General features: G+C 47.4%; 1 protein-coding gene across 3 annotated transcripts in view; it reads left to right on the forward strand.

Moving 5' to 3' along the window:
• The window catches only part of LOC144791099 (dehydrogenase/reductase SDR family member 4-like), a 194971-nt gene that overhangs the window by 126466 nt on the left and 47591 nt on the right, over positions 1 to 20914 (forward strand). The window lies entirely within an intron of this gene.

Genomic DNA, 20914 nt, shown 5'->3' on the forward strand with positions numbered 1-20914 from the left:
TGCATGTGGATCTTATATGACACTTGTGGCTGTAACCACACTGCACTCTATCTTTGTGCTTACCATATACCAGTACTATGTGAGATGAAGGTTGGTGGGAGAGCACTGATAGCAGATGTGAACTACAGAGCTTGCCCCAAAACAGTCTAGGGTTCATTGGTAGTGGGTGAGACTGAGGTCTAAGAAGGAGAGGAGACAGTGGGTTCATTTTAAGTTAGGGAGCTTCCCTCTGACCTTGCCTGGCCCATCGTCCTCTGGAAAGGTTAGCCTCACTTGCTTTTGTGCTCTTGTTGTGAGATGTTCCTTACAGGAAGCATTCAGCTCCACACCACTTTCCTGTTCCCACTTCATGACAAACACCTCGGCTGGACAAGTCTAAGTGGAATGAGCAAAATAGCATTATTGTTCAAAACCAAACTCAGAAGTCACCGTTGCATGCACAACTGCCTTGTACAACTTTGGTTTAATGACAGGACAAAAATGTCAAGCCAGTGTCCAAGATTTTTTAGGGAATCCAGAGTTTGTACACCAATGGTGTCCATGAAGCACTATGATCTCCAGGGTTGGGGTAACTTTTGCGAACCCGCTCTGCCAGGTTTGGAACTAATTACATGGAAACTTTAATCCAAGACTGCTACAAGCAGCTTCCTCGATCCTGCATCCAGGGAAACAGTTAACTGACTGCTCAGGGTGGGCATTGGAGGAGTCCAAACATGAGAAAGTGATGCTAAGAAGGAGAGGGGCCGCGAAGGAGACAAAGTGGGCAGAGCCAAAGAAGTCCACTACCATCTCCAGGAAGGACCTGTTCCATTATGCAAGCGTGAAACCCAGAGATCACAAATTGCTTCTGCAGTGAAATCAAACTGGGCACTCTTGTGCATTGATGTTACTGGAAACGGTACCCAGCTACGTTTCTGAACCAAAAAGCATAAGAAACCAGAAGACTGAAAAATGATTGGATTGGCAACCATTGTCTACAACAGAAAGAATCAAGTCTTCCAGATGTGAGCCAGATCTCCAAAGGGGCTTAAGCCAGGAACTATGGACTCACCACAACACTGAAGGGTACACACCTAGTTGGCAGGTCCTAAATAATGACACAACACCTCTAAGAAGGTTCATAGGCAGAAACATGTCAACCTACTCATTTGGAAAAAAACTGACACAATCACACCCGTCTGGCCATTTGCTTGTTTTTTTAATACGGACCCTGGGATGTATGAATAAAGTGTATTGTGTACCTTAGATCAATTTTAAATCACATATTTCTCACTCACACCCTGCTTTCTCTCACCACTTTGTGCTCATTAGAAAGGTATTTATTATACCTCTGAAAACATACCTGATCTCCCTTTAGAGAGGGGGTTGTAGCCCACACAGTGGCTAGGCATCACAGTGTGAGGAGGTTCCCTATGATGAAGCATGCCACCTCTGGTGGGTGAAGGAATTCATTCAGAAAAGGGAACACCACAAGTTTGCGTATACCATCTTCTTTCCTTTCCTTTTTGACCTATTAGACCCAGGAGTACTTGTACGGCTGCAAGATTTTGCGACTTGCAAATTGCGATTTTTAGCGACTCGCAATTAGAAAGTCAAAAATTCTGATGTACAGTTAAATGCGGCCCCAAAAAAGCAACTCGTTAACGAGTTGTATTGCGAATACTGAAGTAAATTCCTTTCTGCTTTCTGTTTCTGGTGAAGGACCTTAAAGTCAGGAGGTGCTGGCCCAGAATAAGCCTGGAGAACAGCCAGAGTGCAGTGGGTAGTCCTGTAGCACATGCAAACAGAGCAAAGGAGCCCAATGAACATCCAAACCATCCTTATAAATGTCTAACTAACAGTCTGAGAAGGTAGCAGGGCATACAAGGAGGAAATTAAAGGTCTCTGAAAGGGAAATTATTTTCTTAACTGAGGAATGTTATAAAAACCACGACCAGCTATTTGGTTGTGCCGCCATGAAAGTGCCTGAGTCAGGAAAAAGGAAGATATGGAAGGACATGCAACAGAGGATCAGTGTTGTTAGAAATGGGATCTCTAGTTGGCAGTAGTTTGCACCACGTCCAAGTAGGGACCCTCACTCTAGTCAGGATAAGGGAGTTTCACAGCTTGGTAGCTTGACATGAGCAGTCAGGCTTATCTCAGGGACAATGTGGAAAGCATTTGTACATACATATAGAGTAACACACTGAAAACACTACAAAATGAGTCCACATCAGTTCAGAAAACAGCCAATATTATCTGAATAAAACAAGACCAAAACTACAAAAATCCAACATTAAAAAGTAAAGATATCACGTTTTTAAAAGTTAAACAAATTCCGTTTATAGAAATCTAAGGATGCATTTCCTTTAGCACAAAGTACCTTGTAGGTGTCAAAATTGAAGGACGAAACAGGCACAGGGGAGGTGAGGTGCCAGAAAAGCAAAGCAATGTGTCAGTTCCTTTCTCCCTGGGGAGGTGATGCGTTGGTTCCTTAGTGCCAGGGGATGTGATGCGTAGATTCCATACTATCAGGAGAGGTTATGCGTCGGTTCCTTACTGGAAGGGTAGGTGATGCATCGATCTTCACATCAGTGAAGAAATTGGTGCCCATGGGTGATGCATCATAAATCCATGTTGTGCGGAGTTGATTCCACAGTGATGAAGCAGGGGCAGTAGCGGAATTGGACCTGTGCGACACAGACTTTGCTGATGCAGTGCTTGAAGCTCATGCTGCAGCGGCTCTTGAGATGTACTGCAACGGAAAGCTGGGGCCCGCTGTGAAAGCTGTGGTCGATGCACCGATCGGGAAACACGCTCCGGTGCTGCAGCAGTGATGCTTCGAAGTTTGTAGCGATGCAGCGATAAAAACAGACTCTGGAAGTCGGTGCATGGATTTCCTCCTTCAGTTCAAAATATTCTACTTCCAAGGGTCCAGGAACTGGATGTGGCACCACTAGGCAAGCAGTGCTTAATTTGTAAAATATGAAGTGCAGGTGCTCATATTTTTGTAAAAGGCCACACCCACTTTTCTCTGGCTCCACCCACTCCCTCAACTGGCTCCACCCACTTGCTCACACGCCCATCTCTTGTTCCATCATCTCTCTCTCGGTATCTGACCGCATGGCTCAGGCTCACCCAGTGGGCCAGTACTGGGCTCACCACTCTTTACCGGTCTGTCTCTCTCTGCTTTCTACCCTTGTGGGGTAGTCTTTTTTATGACCCTCCCTCAAGCTATCCCCCCTTTTATGCAGTTCAGAAACTGCTTGGACTCTGCATCATTTTGTTTCCAATCCATGTAATTTAAGGACCTAGCACATTCATCCAGTGCAGAGAGAAGCATACACACAAAGGATGGACAATGACATGAAAGCAGTCAAAAGATTTTAATATTAGATGTGCTGCTTTTTCAGGTCTGACTTGAAAGGTTAAAGTTTGAACTGATCGATTGAAGATATTTATAATTAATGCTTGCTACATAGCACACAGGGACAGGGGCGTTGTTCTATTTGTGTGGATTGGGATCCTTGTTTGGAAGAGAAATAAGACTGCCCCTTTGCACCCAGTAGCATGGACCGTGTTATAAGGGGAAAGCTTGTGATAGAGGTTTTCTAGTGTGGCCAAAGGCGGCGTGGCTACCGTATTCCATTTCCTGGGTGCCATACCTAATAGCAGAAAGGGATATTCCAGGACTGTGAGATTGTGATGAGCCTGTTGTTTGGCAGCCAGCACAAATATTTAGCCACTGAAGCAGGGGAGGATACGTCAAGGGCAGGGGCGAGGCAGGGCCGCTTTAACTTAACCCCAGCCAGGCTCTGTCCGCCTGTAGTGATATCAGTGATGGTTTTTCCAGATCACAAATTTTGAGGGCAGCGCAGCTCTGTACATCAAACCAAAGAGGAACGGCAGAAACATCATTCAAATCATAGAATGCTTAGCATATATCACAAACTGTCATTTTCTATTTTACTGTACTGAAATAGATTATGCTTTTAAAGGCAGCTATTTTACCCATCTCATAAAAAAAAAAGAACTTCTGTATGATAGTGTTCACAGCCTATAAAATATACTGCTTTGCAAATTCTCGTACTTCAAATAAATAAATCAGTCGTCACGTCACCATGCTACAATAAAAAAGCAGCGGTGGTTTGGCATGGTGTCTGATAACTTAATTTATACAGTAGTACTTACATTTCCTGCTGTACAGTACTCGTGGTGGGCCAGGCGCCTGCCGGGACGCACACTGTGCACTCACTGCCTCCCTTTAGTGACGGACTGGTTCCGTAACTATTAGGCGGGACTGGCCCTGGTATTGCACAGTAACTGCCTGTGGCTTGCGTCCAACAGATTAAACTCTTGGTGGGGTGCGCATGCGTGTATGCTGGGGAGCGCCTGCGTGTATGCTCGGGCGTGGTAATCAGTAAAAAATCTGCGCACGCTGCCACACAGCCCCTGCCCCACCCGCAGAGCGAAAATCAAGCCCAAAGGAATTTGTGTCCCGCCCACCGGCAAGACTGAAGTAATGGCCGCCATCAAACAAGTAACGTTTTATGAATCTAAATTTCCTATTGGATTTGGCTCAGGCTCAGTTTCAGCTGCTGCTGCAAGGCCTGCAACTAACCGGGACTCACTCGGTAGACGGTCCAGAGGGAAGAACTGGGCAACACGAGTCTGCGGGAGTGTGGCTGCGCAGACGCCGAGTTTACTTACAGCGAGGCGGTAAAAAATATTAAATATGTCAATTGAAGTATCAACTTCTATGCAATATGTAACGTGCAGAGTGTAGACCCGGCCCTGATGAATAAGTGCCGGTGCTAAGCACCGAAAAGCACCGGCACAAATTAAGCACTGTAGGCAAGTCACGAATCTCAGAAGAACTCAGGCATTGGCATTGGTAGGTGAAGTCTATGATGGACCTGAGACTTCTTAACAGGAAGCAAGCACACACAAACCCTTGGAGAACCTTGGAAATAGGATACAGAAAGCAAAGTCCAGTCCTTTCACTCCCAGGACCGAAGCAGCAAACAGTAGGCCAGCACAACAAAGCAACAGGCAGAGTGGCAGCCCCTTCTACAGCATTCAGCTCTTCTTCCTGGCAGAATGTTCTTAGTCCAGAATTGTTCTGATTTTGGAGTGTCAGAGGTCTAATACCTATAACCCTTTCTGCCTTTGAAGAAGGCAAACTTCAAAGGAAAGTCTTTGTAGTATGTAAGACCTTGCCTTTCCCTGCCATGGATCAAGGCACCCTACAGGGGGTGTTAGAACTGGCTATTTCTGGTAGGCTAAGGCTGACGCCAAAGCCAGGCAGAAACCACCATTCTAGTCAGGGTAAGGGAGTCACACGCCAAGATAACCCCTGCTCACCCCCTTGGTAGCTTGGCACGAGCAGTAAGGCTAAACTCGAAGGCACTGTGTAAAGCATTTGCGCCAGCACACAACAGCAACAACATCCTAGGCACACCACAAAAGGAACTCCACACAAGCTTATATGAAAATAACTTTTGTATTGTCAAAACACATCAGATAAAAATCACACATGTACATTGTGCCAACTGGCACGGGCAATATTCACAAGGGATTATTTACAGGACAGGGCCACATGGGCCACTGTCAGAATCAGCACTTAGTAGAAATGAAATACTGTCAGAAATTAGAATAAAAGGATATCAAATCACTGTAGCACAAAATAACAGTTATAAATCACACCCAGTAACTACTGGGAACAGGTAAGTACCACCTACGAAACCCTAACCACCTTAGGAGAATGTCACGCAGGGGACCAGGACCTCACTAGGACCACCTGTACTGGAAAGAACAACCACCTAAGAATAATATACATTTAGGGGTATCAGCAAGAACACATTACACATGATGCATCAAAAACACATTCAGAGGTGCAGGGAAGGAAAAACACATGATGCATAGAACATACATTCAGCGGTGTAATAACAAGGCACATGATGCATTAAAAACACATTCAGAGGTGCAGGGAAGGAAAAACACATGATGCATCAACCAACACATTCAGAGGTGTAAAATCAAGGAGGACACATGATGCATTAAAAACATTCAGAGGTGTCAGGAAAGAAAACACAACTCAATAGCGCAAAAACACATGATGCCTAAACATTCAGAGGTGCAAGGAAAAACCACACAATTGCGCAAAAACTTACATAAGCCACCACTTGTGGCAGTCCCTAGGCCACTCGCCTTGTTGGGGCTAGGACGCCCTGTGTCTCAATGTCAGGGCCTAAACGGTGCAGCTGCCCACTTATTGCTGGGCAGCTGGGACAACAATAAACCTATGGCATGGGCTCTCCCAGCCCTTGAGCATAACTGCGCCAAAAGGTAGGAGCCACACAGGCTCTTGCACACATATGCCCCCATGAGCCTCTCGGGGCTCGTCTGTACCTGTATTATCAGGAAGTTTCTTAATAAGCATAGTCTCAAGTCTCTTCAGTTCAGTAGTAAAATAATAATGCTACTGATTTACTTGAACAAATGCCCTTAATATGCTCTGTGAAATAATATCAGCACGTGATCTCCCTCAAGGGTCAGTCCCTCGACCTGATTAGCCCCAGGCACTCTCAGCGCGCCTCACCGTTGATCTTTGCGCCAGCAGTGCAGACTTTCTCTCTGCCCCGGCCGGTCCCAGCACCCCTCCGCCCGCTCTCAGGTCCTCTGGGAGCGGTGGGGAGCTGACTCGGCGCTCCAGCGCAGGGACACAGGGCAGAGGGCAGGGATCACACACAAGTGATCCCTCGGCGAGGTCGGGTCGGTCTCCCGGCTTCGGCCCTTCTCTCACGGCTCGTGGCTGCTTCCTGAAGGTCCCGGTCCCGCCAGCCAATCCTGTCGCGGCTCCACAGACGAGCCTCCTGATGACGTCACGCAGCTTCCAGGCAGGAGTCAGCCACTCGCAGCGCGGCTCCTGGAACAGGCCCCTATGACGCGGGGCACTTGCAAGACGACTCGGCCAATCGGAGCGCGGCTCTCGGGGCAGGCCTACTGCAAAGGGCCAATCAGAGCGCGGCTCTCCTCGGGTCTCGGCCAATCAGGTTGCGGCCTCTTCGTGTTTGTTTCTTCAGCTCCGGGAACCACTCGGATCAGTTTCAGGCCCCCGGGCCGCGGCGGTGAATTGCAGGCAAATGAATTTAATGCGCCCCAGGACAGAAGGGCGATCTGAGTATCGCGAATCCCCCACAAGGATTCCTTCGTCCTGGAAATGCTTTCAGGCGCACTACCACCACTTCCCACGTGCCGATGAGCACGTCGATATCCCGGCACAGCAGTGGATGGGCAGGCAATACCCAGCGCGGCGCTCTCAAGCCAGACAGAGGGCAGCCAGCGCTCCACATGGGCAGACGATCGACAGTTTAAGTAAACAGCTCACGATCTCTGCAGCACACAGCAGGGCTTTGTTGTCTTCGGTAACCTTTCTGTTCCTGAGTTACCAAACAGGAGGCCAGCTCTTCTCAGGCCCTTGGAGATTCAGTTTAGGAGACACAGCACACAGCAAAGTCTCTTGGTGATCAAGTAAGCAGGGTCACAGCACACAGCAAAGTCCCTCTTCTCCTCAGCTTCAGTTGGTCAGCAGAACAGGTCAGCCCTTAGAGCACACAGCAAGGCAATCTTCCTTCAGTTCTTCAGCAGTCCTTCTTCCAGCAGAGGTTCCTCTTGATTGTAGAATCTAATATTTCTGTTGTCAGGGGTCCTTCTCTTATACCCCAAAAAGTCTTTGAAGTCCTTTGAAGTCTTTATGCAAGTGGGCCCTGAGCCCGGTCTAAACCAGTTCTGGGTGTTGCTGGAGCACTGGGGCTTTCCTGGTTTCCTTCTTCCTCTCAGTATCAGGGACAGAGGTGACAGTCGCCCAGCAGGGAGGTGGAGCCAGCATTGTGGTCAGGCAGGCACAGCCCTATTCACTATCAGGTGCTATCTCTTCCCACTTCCCTGGCAGCAGATGCTGCCTTTCATCCACGGGCTGACTCAGACAACCTCCTGGGGGCTCCCCAGCCCCTGTCATCTTCAAACCAGACAGTCAATCCACAAGCAGGCCCAGGCACTCCTGGGCCAGGCTCACCAGCCAATCACACGGCAGGCACAAATTACACAAATATGCCAACTTCTAAAAGTGGCACTTCTAGACTAGACACAATCATGCCGCATACACCATTACGCAGCATTCAATCTCACGAGTTCGCACATATCAAACTCGACCCTGCACTCCCCACACATCAGGAACTACCATGGGCATACATATTCCCTATTCATTCCTATGGGAGGGCAGGTCACTCACCACACATACACAGAGAGCACACGCACTTTACACTGTACCACAGTGAAAAAGTGCGCAGAGGCCTAAAATCACCAACCCAGGTTCCAGAAACAGGCTAGGAAAAAGCAAAAAGTTTCGAGGTGAACCTGCCAAAAAGGGCCAGGTCCACCACAACCCCCTTCCAGCCAAAACGCAGGGTAGACCAATCACTCCACGGATGGGCTTCCTTGCTTTGGGTGACAAAACACGGACACGGGCCCGCACGGCAGGGATACCCTCCGGTTTTAAGCCACTCTGAACCCACCTGGTTACCTCCAAACCAGAACTCTCTGACACAACTAGGATACCCCACTGGTACTCCCTAGTCATCCACGGCCAGGACCAGGCCCCAGGCCATCCAAATCACAGGTCCTGACTAATCCACAGAGTGGGGGGCAGTAACCCCTGGCACACAATAGCCATTCTCCACTCTCCCTCTCAGGGTAGCTACAACTACCACTGAACCTTCAACCTAGGGACCATACCCTCAGGCTGACCAGAGGTCACGGTCAAGAATACCCCACCCTACCTCTACTTCTGGGGTTCCCGCACCCTCACAGGGAAGCACTCACCAGAACACAACTCTCCTACCAGATCAGGACCTCACTCCATCACTGGTCTATCACCTGGAAACTATTTCACTCCTGAGGTACAAAGCACACAGCACAGTCCCTCTTCAAGCAGGTAGGGGGACACATGACACAGCAAAGTCCCCTTTCCTCTCCTTAGTGGAAACAACAAACTGCAGGTGGGCCCCAGAACACACAGCGAGGGCAGCCCCCCAGTCTCTTCAGCTGATCCACTTTGGTAGAGATTCCTCTTGACCTGGAAGTTTCCTACTCTCCCAACCTAGGACCTAAACCCTCAGGTTGCACCGGGGTCAGAAGTAAGGACACCGTCCCTCTGCACCACCTTCCAGAGTTCTGCACCCTCCCACCTTGGAGCGGTGTCCCTGGAAGCCAAACACCAGGACCGCCGGAGTTCTGGTTACAGACACTCCCTGTCCTTTAGACACAGGAAGATACTCCTCAAATGACCTGTAAGTACAGCCTATGCCTCTGACCTGGCGCTCCCTTAGGGAACCCTCCAGGCCCTGAGACAGGGTTTCGGGCCAACGTGGGACACACCGTCCCACACTCACACTCCGCCTCCACTGAGACAGGACATGAGCCCCTACACCCCTACCATCCTAATGGGACCTAGCTGGGCTACACATGAACCTCTTCACCTACACAGGATCATCAGATAAACAAGCCACTACTTTTAGAATCACTCCCTAATGCCTCTGCAAGACATCTAGCGCACCGCCAGGCGTCCACCTTCTTGTCCAGTGCCTCTGCAGGACCTCCTGCACACCACCAGAGTTACACCTCACGTGCAAGCTCCTTAAAAAAATCCCACTCCAACTCCTCCAGTTCAACACAGCACTCATCCACACACTCCCCCTCCAGACTGGTGAGACAGTTCCTCACTGCCCCTGACTCCCAAACTGTACCCCTCTTACTGAGCACCAGGCACCATACTCTGGGAACTGGGAATGGGACTACATGCACTGGACACATTTTAGCTGCCACCACTGGATCCTACCATACTGGGGACTCCAGACACACACACTACACTCAGGGGGTAACCACCCTCCCAAGCAAGCCATTTCTCCTCCACACTCCCTCTCTTCCATCTACCCACACAGGGACAGGGACAGGGATTGGGCACTGGACCCAGCAAGGGATTCCTAATCTATGGGAACCTCCCCCTCTACTGGCGTCCCGCCCTGTCATTTTCTCTCATCTGCTACTAAACATAAAGCGCAGGAACACCATCTGAAAATCACACTCTGGAGGAAAAACAAAATCATAAACAATAATCCCAAACATGTGACTATCTGAAAAATGCAGAGTTTTGTAATGTAGCCAGTTGTCGCTGTGGCATTGCGCAAACACAAGTCCAAATCCGCACTGCTGACCAACAATGTTAGAACTGGCTATTTCTGGTAGGCTAAAGCTGACGCCAAAGCCAGGCAGAAACCACCATTCTAGTCAGGGCAAGGGAGTCACACGGCAAGATAACCCCTGCTCACCCCCTTGGTAGCTTGGCACGAGCAGTAAGGCTAAACTCGGAGGCAATGTGTAAAGCATTTGCGCCAGCACACAACAGCAACAACATCCTAGGCCCACCACAAAAGGAACTCCACACAAGGTTATATGCAAATAACTTTTGTATTGTCAAAACACATCAGATAAAAATCACACATGTACATTGTGCCAACTGGCACAGGCAATATTCATAAGGGATTATTTACAGGACAGGGCCACATTGGCCACTGTCAGAATCAGCACTTAGTAGAAATGAAATACTGTCAGAAATTAGAATAAAAGGATATCAAATCACTGTAGCACAAAATAACAGTTATAAATCACACCCAGTAACTACTGGGAACAGGTAAGTACCACCTATGCAACCCTAACCACCTTAGGAGAATGTCACGCAGGGGACCAGGACCTCACTAGGACCACCTGTACTGGAAAGAACAACCACCTAAGAATAATATACATTTAGGGGTATCAGCAAGAACACATTACACATGATGCATCAAAAACACATTCAGAGGTGCAGGGAAGGAGAAACACATGATGCATAGAACATACATTCAGCGGTGTAATAACAAGGCACATGATGCATCAAAAACGCATTCAGAGGTGCAGGGAAGGAAAAACACATGATGCATCAACCAACACATTCAGAGGTATAAAATCAAGGAGGACACATGATGCATTAAAAACATTCAGAGGTGTCAGGAAAGAAAACACAACTCAATAGCGCAAAAACACATGATGCCTAAACATTCAGAGGTGCAAGGAAAAACCACACAATTGCGCAAAAACTTACATAAGCCACCACTTGTGGCAGTCCCTAGGCCACTGGCCTTGTTGGGGCTAGGACGCCCTGTGTCTCAATGTCAGGGCCTAAACGGTGCAGCTGCCCACTAATTGCTGGGCAGCTGGGACAACAATAAACCTATGGCATGGGCTCTCACCAGCCCTTGAGCAGAACTGCGCCAAAAGGTAGGAGCCACACAGGCTCTTGCACACATATGCCCCCATGAGCCTCTCGGGGCTCGTCTTTACCTGTATTATCAGGAAGTTTCTTAATAAGAATAGTCTCAAGTCTCTTCAGTTCAGTAGTAAAATAATAATGCTACTGATTTACTTGAACAAATGCCCTTAATATGCTCTGTGAAATAATATCAGCGCGTGATCTCCCTCAAGGGTCAGTCCCTCGACCTGATTAGCCCCAGGCACTCTCAGCGCGCCTCACCGTTGATCTTTGCGCCAGCAGTGCAGACTTTCTCTCTGCCCCGGCCAGTCCCAGCAGCCCTCCGCCCGCTCTCAGGTCCTCTGGGAGCAGCGGGGAGCTGACTCGGCGCTCCAGCGCAGGGACACAGGCCAGGGGGCAGGGATCACACACACGGGATCCCTCGGCGAGGTCGGGTCGGTCTTCCCGGCTTCGGCCCTTCTCTCACGGCTCGTGGCTGCTTCCTGAAGGTCCCGGTCCCACCAGCCAATCCTGTCGCGGCTCCACAGACGAGCCTCCTGATGACGTCACGCAGCTTCCAGGAGTCAGCCACTTGCAGCACGGCTCCTGGAACAGGCCCCTATGACGCGGGGCACTTGCAGGACGACTCGGCCAATCGGAGCGCGGCTCACGGGGCATGCCTACTGCAAAGGGCCAATCAGAGCATGGCTCTACTCGGGGCTCGGCCAATCAGGGCGCGGCCTCTTCGTGTTTGTTTCTTCAGCTCCGGGAACCACTCGGATCACTTTCAGGCCCCCGGGCCGCGGCGGTGAATTGCAGGCAAATGAATTTAATGCGCCCCAGGACACAAGGGCGATCTGAGTATCGCAAATCTCCCACAAGGATTCCTTCATCCTGGAAATGCTTTCGGGCGCACTACCACCACTTCCCACGTGCCGATGAGCACGTCGATATCCCGGGACAGCAGTGGATGGGCAGGCAATACACAGCGCGGCACTCTCAAGCCAGACAGAGGGCAGCCAGCGCTCCACACGGGCAGACGGTCGACAGTTTAAGTAAACAGCTCACGATCTCTGCAGCACACAGCAGGGCTTTATTGTCTTCGGTAACCTTTCTGTTCCTGAGTTACCAAACAGGAGGCCAGCTCTTCTCAGGCCCTTGGAGATTCAGTTTAGGAGACACAGCACACAGCAAAGTCTCTTGGTGATCAAGTAAGCAGGGTCACAGCACACAGCAAAGTCCCTCTTCTCCTCAGCTTCAGTTGGTCAGCAGAACAGGTCAGCCCTTAGAGCACACAGCAAGGCAATATTCGTTCAGTTCTTCAGCAGTCCTTCTTCCAGCAGAGGTTCCACTTGATTGTAGAATCTAATCTTTCTGTTGTCAGGGGTCCTTCTCTTATACCCCAAAAAGTCTTTGAAGTCCTTTGAAGTCTTTGTGCAAGTGGGCCCTGAGCCCGGTCTAAACCAGTTCTGGGTGTTGCTGGAGCACTGGGGCTTTCCTGGCTTCCTTCTTCCTCTCAGTATTAGGGACAGAGGTGACAGTCGCCCAGCAGGGAGGGGGAGCCAGCATTGTGGTCAGGCAGGCACAGCCCTATTCACTATCAGGTGCTATCTCCTCCCACTTCCCTGGCAGCAGATGCTGCCTTTCATCTACGGGCTGACTCAGACAACCTCCTGGGGGCTCCCCAGCCCCTGTCATCCTCAAACCAGACAGTCAATCCACAAGCAGGCCCAGGCACTCCTGGGCCAGGCTCACCAGCCAATCACACGCCAGGCACAAATTACACAAATATGCCAACTTCTAAAAGTGGCACTTCTAGACTAGACACAATCATGCCGCATACACCATTACGCAGCATTCAATCTCACGAGTTCGCACATATCAAACTCGACCCTGCACTCCCCACACATCAGGAACTACCATGGGCATACATATTCCCCATTCCTTCCTATGGGAGGGCAGGTCACTCACCACACATACACAGAGAGCACACGCACTTTACACTGTACCACAGTGAAAATGTGCGCAGAGGCCTAAAATCACCAACCCAGGTTCCAGAAACAGGCTAGGAAAAAGCAAAAAGTTTCGGGGTGAACCTGCCAAAAAGGGCCAGGTCCAACAGGGGGTACAGACAGCTTTATGCGAGAACAGGCACAGTCCTATTCAGGTGTCAACCTAAAGATGTAATTTTAAATAGTGAGTTCAGAGACTCCAAACGCCAAATCTCTACCAACCTCCAATTGGAAATTACACATATTTCAAGGCAATCCCCATGTTACCCTATGGGAGAGATATTCCTTGCAATAGTGAAAAATTTAATTAGTGGTATTTCACAATTAGGACATGTAAAACACAACAGTACATGTGCTACCTGTTAAATGCACTCCACCTTGCCCATAGGGTTGCCTTGACCTACTGTAGGGGTGACTTATATGTAGTAAAAGGGAAGGTGTACCCACTTGCCAGGTCAAAATAATAGTTTAGAACTGAACACACAGAAGCTGCAGTGGCAGGTCTGAGACATGTTTACAGGGAGACTCAAGTGGTTGGCACAATCCGTGCTGCAGGCCCACTAGTAGCATTTGATGTCCAGGCCCTGGGGACATCTGATGCACTTTACTAGAGACTTACTGGTAAATCAAATATGCCAATATTAGATAAACCAATCATCATTACAAATTACAGCATATGCTCTTTAGTACTGCTTCGCAGTGGTAAAGTACCCAGAATCCTAAAACCAACAAAAACAGGTCAGAATAAAATAGGAGGAAGAAGGCAAAACATTTGGAGAGAACCCTGCAAAAAAGAGCCAGGTCCAACAAAAGCCCTGGGAGTGTTGACCGCTCTGTAGAGGAAATCAAGAAGCGCTGGGATGACATGCGGTCTTGTGCCAAAGAGAGAGTGGCAACACGCCTGTGTGACTCTCAGGCAACAGGAGGTGGTCCCACAAAGGTACCCCAACAATAGAGATAATGGTCGAGACAACCCTTGAGCATCAGGCAGTCGCTGGATTTCTAGAACCTGGACACATCTGCCCCTCCACCAGGTAAGTGCAATACTGTTACAATGCCAATATTTCTGCCCTTAAACCTGGTGTCTACATGCATGCAACACACCTTTACCCAGACATATCTGGATGGTCCATGTAGATGATCAAAAAATAACACATGGTGCATTATGGGAAATGTAGTCATAGAGATAAACAGTGCAGTTAGTGTCAGACATTTGCTGTCCCAGGAGGTAATGCCTCAGGTTCAGCGCCTGCAGCCGAAACAAATGCGGTTAGTTAAACAAAAACTGACACCAGACTTCAACACCTTGACCCAGAAGCTGGCTGACAATCAGTCCCAGAAGGACACCAAAATGGATGCACTTACAGGTGACATTGCCCAACTGTGCATTGAGCTGGCTGAGGACAGAAGCCTGCAAAGCTGCAGAGAGAAAAGCAGAGGCATGAAAAGGGCCAGAGAGAGGCTTGCACAGGCAACAACTAAACTGTCCAAGTTCATATGTAGTCCTCCAGGTGGAAATTGGCCCTGGCACAGATCACAGAAGCCATGGAGGCCAATCAAACAGCCCAGATTGCCAGCGGGGTTAGTGCTGAGCAACTGAACAGTGCGGTTTCAAGCCTCAGCAGTGTATCAGCCTCAGATGCCCGGGTGCTGCAAAGGAGTAACAACCACCCACCTGCACCTTCACATGGCACCAGCTCCCATACTGGAAGTAGTTCAAACTAATGAGTGCACAGTGACAGTCTAGCATTGTGTTTTGTGCTGTTTATTTCCTGTTTACGGTGATGTAACCGCACAACATGTGCACTCAAAGAGGATATATTTTTGTGTGATGGACAGGTTGCCAATCAATGTGCTTTTGAACCGTCCCATCAATGGGGAAATAATTATGAGCATTCAATTACTAGTGGCATTTTGTGTGAATATCGAGTTAAAGGAGATGTTCTACTGTGCAAAGTAAGGTCTGGCTATGTGGTCCCTGAACCGTCTCCCCTCGGCTGCTCTGCTTGCCTCGGTTGGCTACTGGGAAGGTAGGCCAGAGTCATCATCCTCCGAGTCTGCTCTGGTCATCTTGCAAGTATTCTTCGGCACATACTGCAAGGCTCCCCACTCTTTTGAAGGCACAATGAAGCCTCATTGCTTATTCACCAACGTAGTGCGACTATGTGCCGTGTTGTACCACCTTTCATGAGGGTTGTTGGGAGACAGGTAGGGTGTGAGGATCCATTGCCTCAGGGCATATGCACTGTCACCTGTTAAGCAAGTTTATGTGTGAGACAAAATACACAAGGAGTAATAAATGTGAAAATACATTTAAGTGTTGAAATTACTTTTAAGTCACTGGCATATTGCTCTCTGCATGAACATGTAGGAGGCATGTTTGCTCCCTGGATATTTTGGCGCAATATCTATGATGTGTCCATTGGAGCCAACATCTATTTTCAGGGAATGGGTGTCCTTGCGGTTTCTGAATAGGTGTTCTAGATGGGAAGTGGGACATATAGGCACATGGGTCCTGTCTATGGATCCAATGACCTGTGGGAATCTTGCAATTTGGTAGAATTGTAATTTCACATTTTGCATGTGTACATCATTTCTGAGCAGGTGATTGTGGTGGTGTAGGTAGAGGAGCATGGCGTCTAAGAAATTGTGAAAAAATCACGAAAGGGCACTCTGCGATACCCCTCCAGCTACTGCTCTCACATTTTGGTAACTTCCACTGGCCAATAGGTGGAGGGGGCACAACACCTGTAAATGGGTGGGGACTGCATTGCTGCGAACTGCTTTCAAGGTGAGGTTTTAAGGTGGCATTTAGCTCCAAGATCACATTGCTACTCAGCCTGCATTGTTTATATATCTCTTCGTCTATCTTCTCAAACATGGTCAGCCTGACTCAGACAATCCTCTCCTGTCTCCACCAACTCTGCTGAGCAGCCAGTATGCACAACCTCCTCGCTATCATATACAGGGCAGCCTTTGTGGAAGTCCCTGATGCATTCTGGGGCTTTTTATATAATTTGGACCTGTCACCACCTGTTTTGAATTAGTGGTAAATTTCATGTGCAAATGGGACATTTTGAGACTATTTGCATTTTCCGATTCACTTGTACATGCCGTTTGCGGCTTGCAATTAGGGATTCCCTGATTGTGCCTGGCATAATCCGGTTTCAAATTTTAATGGGTCCCAAATTGGTTACATTGCTATTTTCATTTTGCAAATGAGTGTCATATATTGCGTACAGCCATTTTTGCATTCGCGAAGTGATTTGCAACCAATTTGCAAGTCACAAATACATAGTACATAAGGCCCCTATGTTGCCCTTACCTCCAACCAATTTTTTCCAGCATCGGCAGAGTAATTTGAAACATGCCTCTCTATAGAGTTTTGGTAAGCCAAAATTCAGCATTACCCTTCTGGATCATCTGAAAGCTTAAAATCATCCACTGTTAAACAATGTTTACAGCACTCCTTCCAAAGTTCTATAAGAAATTGGACTTTCAGAGAAGAGCTGGCCAAAACTGCATTTAAAGTAATTTGGCACATTTTCTGTTTGCCTGAAATATTGGGCCTGATTTAGATCTTGGCTAAACTGGTCACTCCATTGCTTTTTTGACGTTCTTTCCACCTGCAGTCTTGGCTGTCCACTCGCCTGATGTAGATGTTACCAGGTTGTGGGAGACAATATCGCTGCAGTCCCACCACCTCCGCTGAGACTTCTGCTCCTGTGTGATCGTTGACAGGGCCAGAAGCAGCTTTGGGGGCGAGTCCCACCCATCGTCCTGCCGCCCAGATCATGATGCGCCATTCAATCGAGCCTTTTCCTGTAGGTTCAACGCCAGGCAAAAGTTGGCAGAATTGAAGGAATAGTGGTGAAAATGCAACTTTTTTCAGGGTCCCATTTCGGAATCCATCTAGTATGCCATTGACCAGGTCCCTCCATTGCTGCTCCAACTCCAGTGAGATGCCAAACACTCCATTCTCACCGATATTTCAGGTAAGCTACTTGTACTATTATCCTATGTATCAATCGTGTGTTGGTGATCGCTGTAGGTTCCTGGTGTGTGTGGCATGCAATATGTAACACAAAGGGGAATTACACATTGCCTACATATCATTGCATGTAAACATGACACAGATGTGTATTTACGTAGAAATAAGTTGTACTTACCTGTCTCCAAGACCAACAGGAACCACACTTCATCAGGACTCCCCTGCCAGGATACCCCCAGCACAATGGGAGCATCCACATCAGCTGGGTGTAATCCCGCTGGTCAGACGGTGGCACAGCACTGTGAGCCAACAGAAAAGGCTGCCACTGTGGTGGTCCTCTGTCTCTAGCAGCAACATCTAAATACAGCGGGCGAACAGTCATCAACAACAAGTCCTTGTGACTGCCGCTGCGGCATTACGCCAGTAAGACCACCAAAATCTAAATCAGGAAATTGTATTTCTTCTTTTTCAACCTTCATCTTTGTTCTACATACAGGTAGTGTTTCAGAATTCTAATACAGATAACAAAAAAAATATTTGTAACTAATACATGAGAATACTGAAAGATGTAAGGGATAGAGCTCTTATTCTGACCTAGTTTATACTACTGATAATGGAGATTTTAAGATGTTTGTTTAGATCAAGGCACCACATTGTTTTTTTCAGCATGGGCCATCAATCCATTAACATAGCTTAGAGAGAATTATGGGGATCTTGATACTAAAGTATTCTATATGATCTATATATATTTTATTCCTTTCTTCTTGGTTGATTGATTTATACTATCTCACTTGTAGAGGTATTGACATACTAACCTGGTGACAAAAGCTAAATCATGTGCAGAAAGATCTTATTTGCAGTACACTTACAATCAAAAATATAGCGCTCACTTGTAGTTCTGCACTCAGTGGCTCACTAAATAGAGTGAATTATCCCAGTGACAATTTGAAGCATTAATTGTTTCCCACTTATGCAAAATGTGTTAGCTTCTCGGCTGTTAATAGTAGCAGTTTTTCTTATTTCTGAATACAGTTTCCTTAGTGATGATATGAATATTGAACAAAAGGTGTGCACATTTTAACAGGTCGCGTAAGTTTAAACTCTTGGCATATCTTGGTGTCACTGAAATAAATGGTGAACTAATAAAAGAGCATGTACTGAAGATGCCTATTCCCAAGTAATCTCGACAGACTAATTATCTTCCCAGTGAATCTGATAGAAGATGACCTTAAAACATCTGACATTCACTCATTTCCTGGCTCTCATATTCTGGTTACCCTGGTACCATAATTTGTAAAGGTTCAGGTGGAAGTCGATTGTATGTATCAAGGATATGTGACTTTAATTGTAAAGAACGAAAAACCGAATTAATTTTCTAAATAACTGGTAACTTAAATCAAAAGGCCATAGGATTGAGCACAAAAGGACTAAATAAATCAAGGCAAGTTATAGATAGGAAGACAATTAGAAGACAACAAAAACTTTCTAGGAGAAACATAAGCATAATGTGATCTTTGTTTATCAACATACTAATTTATCTTGATCTTTGAATGGTTTAAGGATCCAACAACAAGCTGCCTACACTTCTGTAACTAAATATGGATAATCAGTAGTCACTTGATCCAGGATCTGTATGAGAAAAAGATAGGAAATCTCTTGGATAAAATCCTTGAATACAGGGAAAATTTGAAACCTTGATAGTGCATGAGTTACTTTATTTTAAGGACACTCGTCAGGTTGTGCTTGCTGACGGGGCAGACAACACTTCAAGCGGGCCCTGCTCTTATCACCTGCCAGGAGGTGGTGACGATTTGATCGGCCCAGTAAGGGCATTTGATCTGAGAAGAACTCCCAATGCACGGGACGTGTTGTTGCCCTGGGGCATATTACACACCAAGAGGGCCCTGCTCTTTTCTCCCACTGAGAGGTGGCTACGATTTGATTGGCCCTTTCGGGGCATTTATTCTGGGAAGAACTCCCGCAGAGCAACAGGTGCCAGGGCTGCACCTGGCCGAAGCGGGCCAAAGTCGGGGTCGTCCATGCCCATTTGAGCCCAGAGGAGGCTTGGCTGGGCCACTCCTCTGATATCCTTAGAAAGGTACTGTTATCGACCTTTAAAATTGCTCCTGGCTCGTGTTTAGTGTATCTTGGTTAACCTTTGCTAATTTGATGTGTATACTATCAGGGAGAAGCAACCAATGACGACTTTAATTGGTTTTGTGAAAGCTGTGACCAATCCATAATGGGATAGAGTAAGGCGTAGGTTAAGGCGGATGGTCCGCCTACAGTGAAGAAAGGTCCTAAGGCGGCTGGAGAGAACTGTGTGAATTAACAACCTTTTAGAGGAAGTAGAGGAGATATTAAATCCTACTGCCGTACCCCTAACTACTGCTCCCCTATATGAATCCCTTAGCACTGTCCAGAATAAAAGTTCAAAGAAGAAGGTTCTGGATATGTTTATGAAGTCAAATAAGACAAGTAGCCCGCCTGAGAATCCCTGGAAGTCAAATAATGTGAAACTGGGCCCAGGAGACAAAGGGAAGTTTTTTGTTAATCCGGATGTTCCATGTCAAAACAGATACTCTGTACTACATATATAAGGAGAGGGTGAAATTGGAGGTGAGGTGGGGGCAGATAGCGCCCAAGCTAGGCATCCTAATGGGAATTTGGATGAAACTTTGAATGTGGAAAAGAGGCTGGGGTGATTATGGGCTGAAAGATGAAGTCATCGACCAGAAGCCGACTATAAAAGTTTTGGAAGAGAAAATTGGTGAGGCATTGTGAGTAAAGAACTTTGTTCAGACTGTGTAGGCTAAAGGTGAGCCTATCAAGGGGCCACAGCTATTTCCCATTACAAGGCTCTGTCAGGCAGAGTCTTTTTCTTCCAATTTTAGAAGGTGTGGGGATAAGTCTATTTAGGTGGGAGGTGGAAGGCTTGGATGAATTCAAGTAGGCAGGATCCTATATTTGAAAGCTTAAGGGGGGTTGTCTACCTACAGTGGGGCACCAATTGAGGAATGAAAAGCACCCAGAAAACAAATCCCATGTTTCAGCCACTCTTATCCAACAGGAAGGAAGGTACATAAGGAGAACCACCTCTATATGCCAATTTCCCTGAATCAAGGGCAGATTTTAAAAAACGCAAGTCCCTAAAGTGACGCAGGGGCATAGGATAGGACAGGATTCCTTAACCAATAAAGTCATTATTTGGCTTTGCAATGTTAAGAAGTGTTACTTGATCATTAGGGGTAAAATCATGAGAGTTGGGCAAATTTAGACTCCTGGAAAGCCTTCAGAAAGTGGTGAGAATGGTTCTGAAGCATCAAGGTAGACTGTCTTCTGTCCATGGATGGTTGTAGAATTCATATTGTTTTTTTTTTTAAATAAATCTTTTTACTGAGTGACTTTGTATTGTTAATACCCAAATCCAGATCAAATATAGGGATAAATGTGAAGTGCCCTGCCAAGGGGATGTGCAGCATGCCTCAAATGCAGCTGTCCAGTACCCGCGTTGGTTCAGTGGGTTGGGTGATATTGATTGACTGGGTGTAAGTGTCAGGATACCCAACGATAAGTGTGACAGTGGGA

This window comes from Lissotriton helveticus, chromosome 11 (genome assembly GCF_964261635.1).
Source record: "Lissotriton helveticus chromosome 11, aLisHel1.1, whole genome shotgun sequence".
NCBI classification, from domain to species: Eukaryota; Metazoa; Chordata; class Amphibia; order Caudata; family Salamandridae; genus Lissotriton; species Lissotriton helveticus.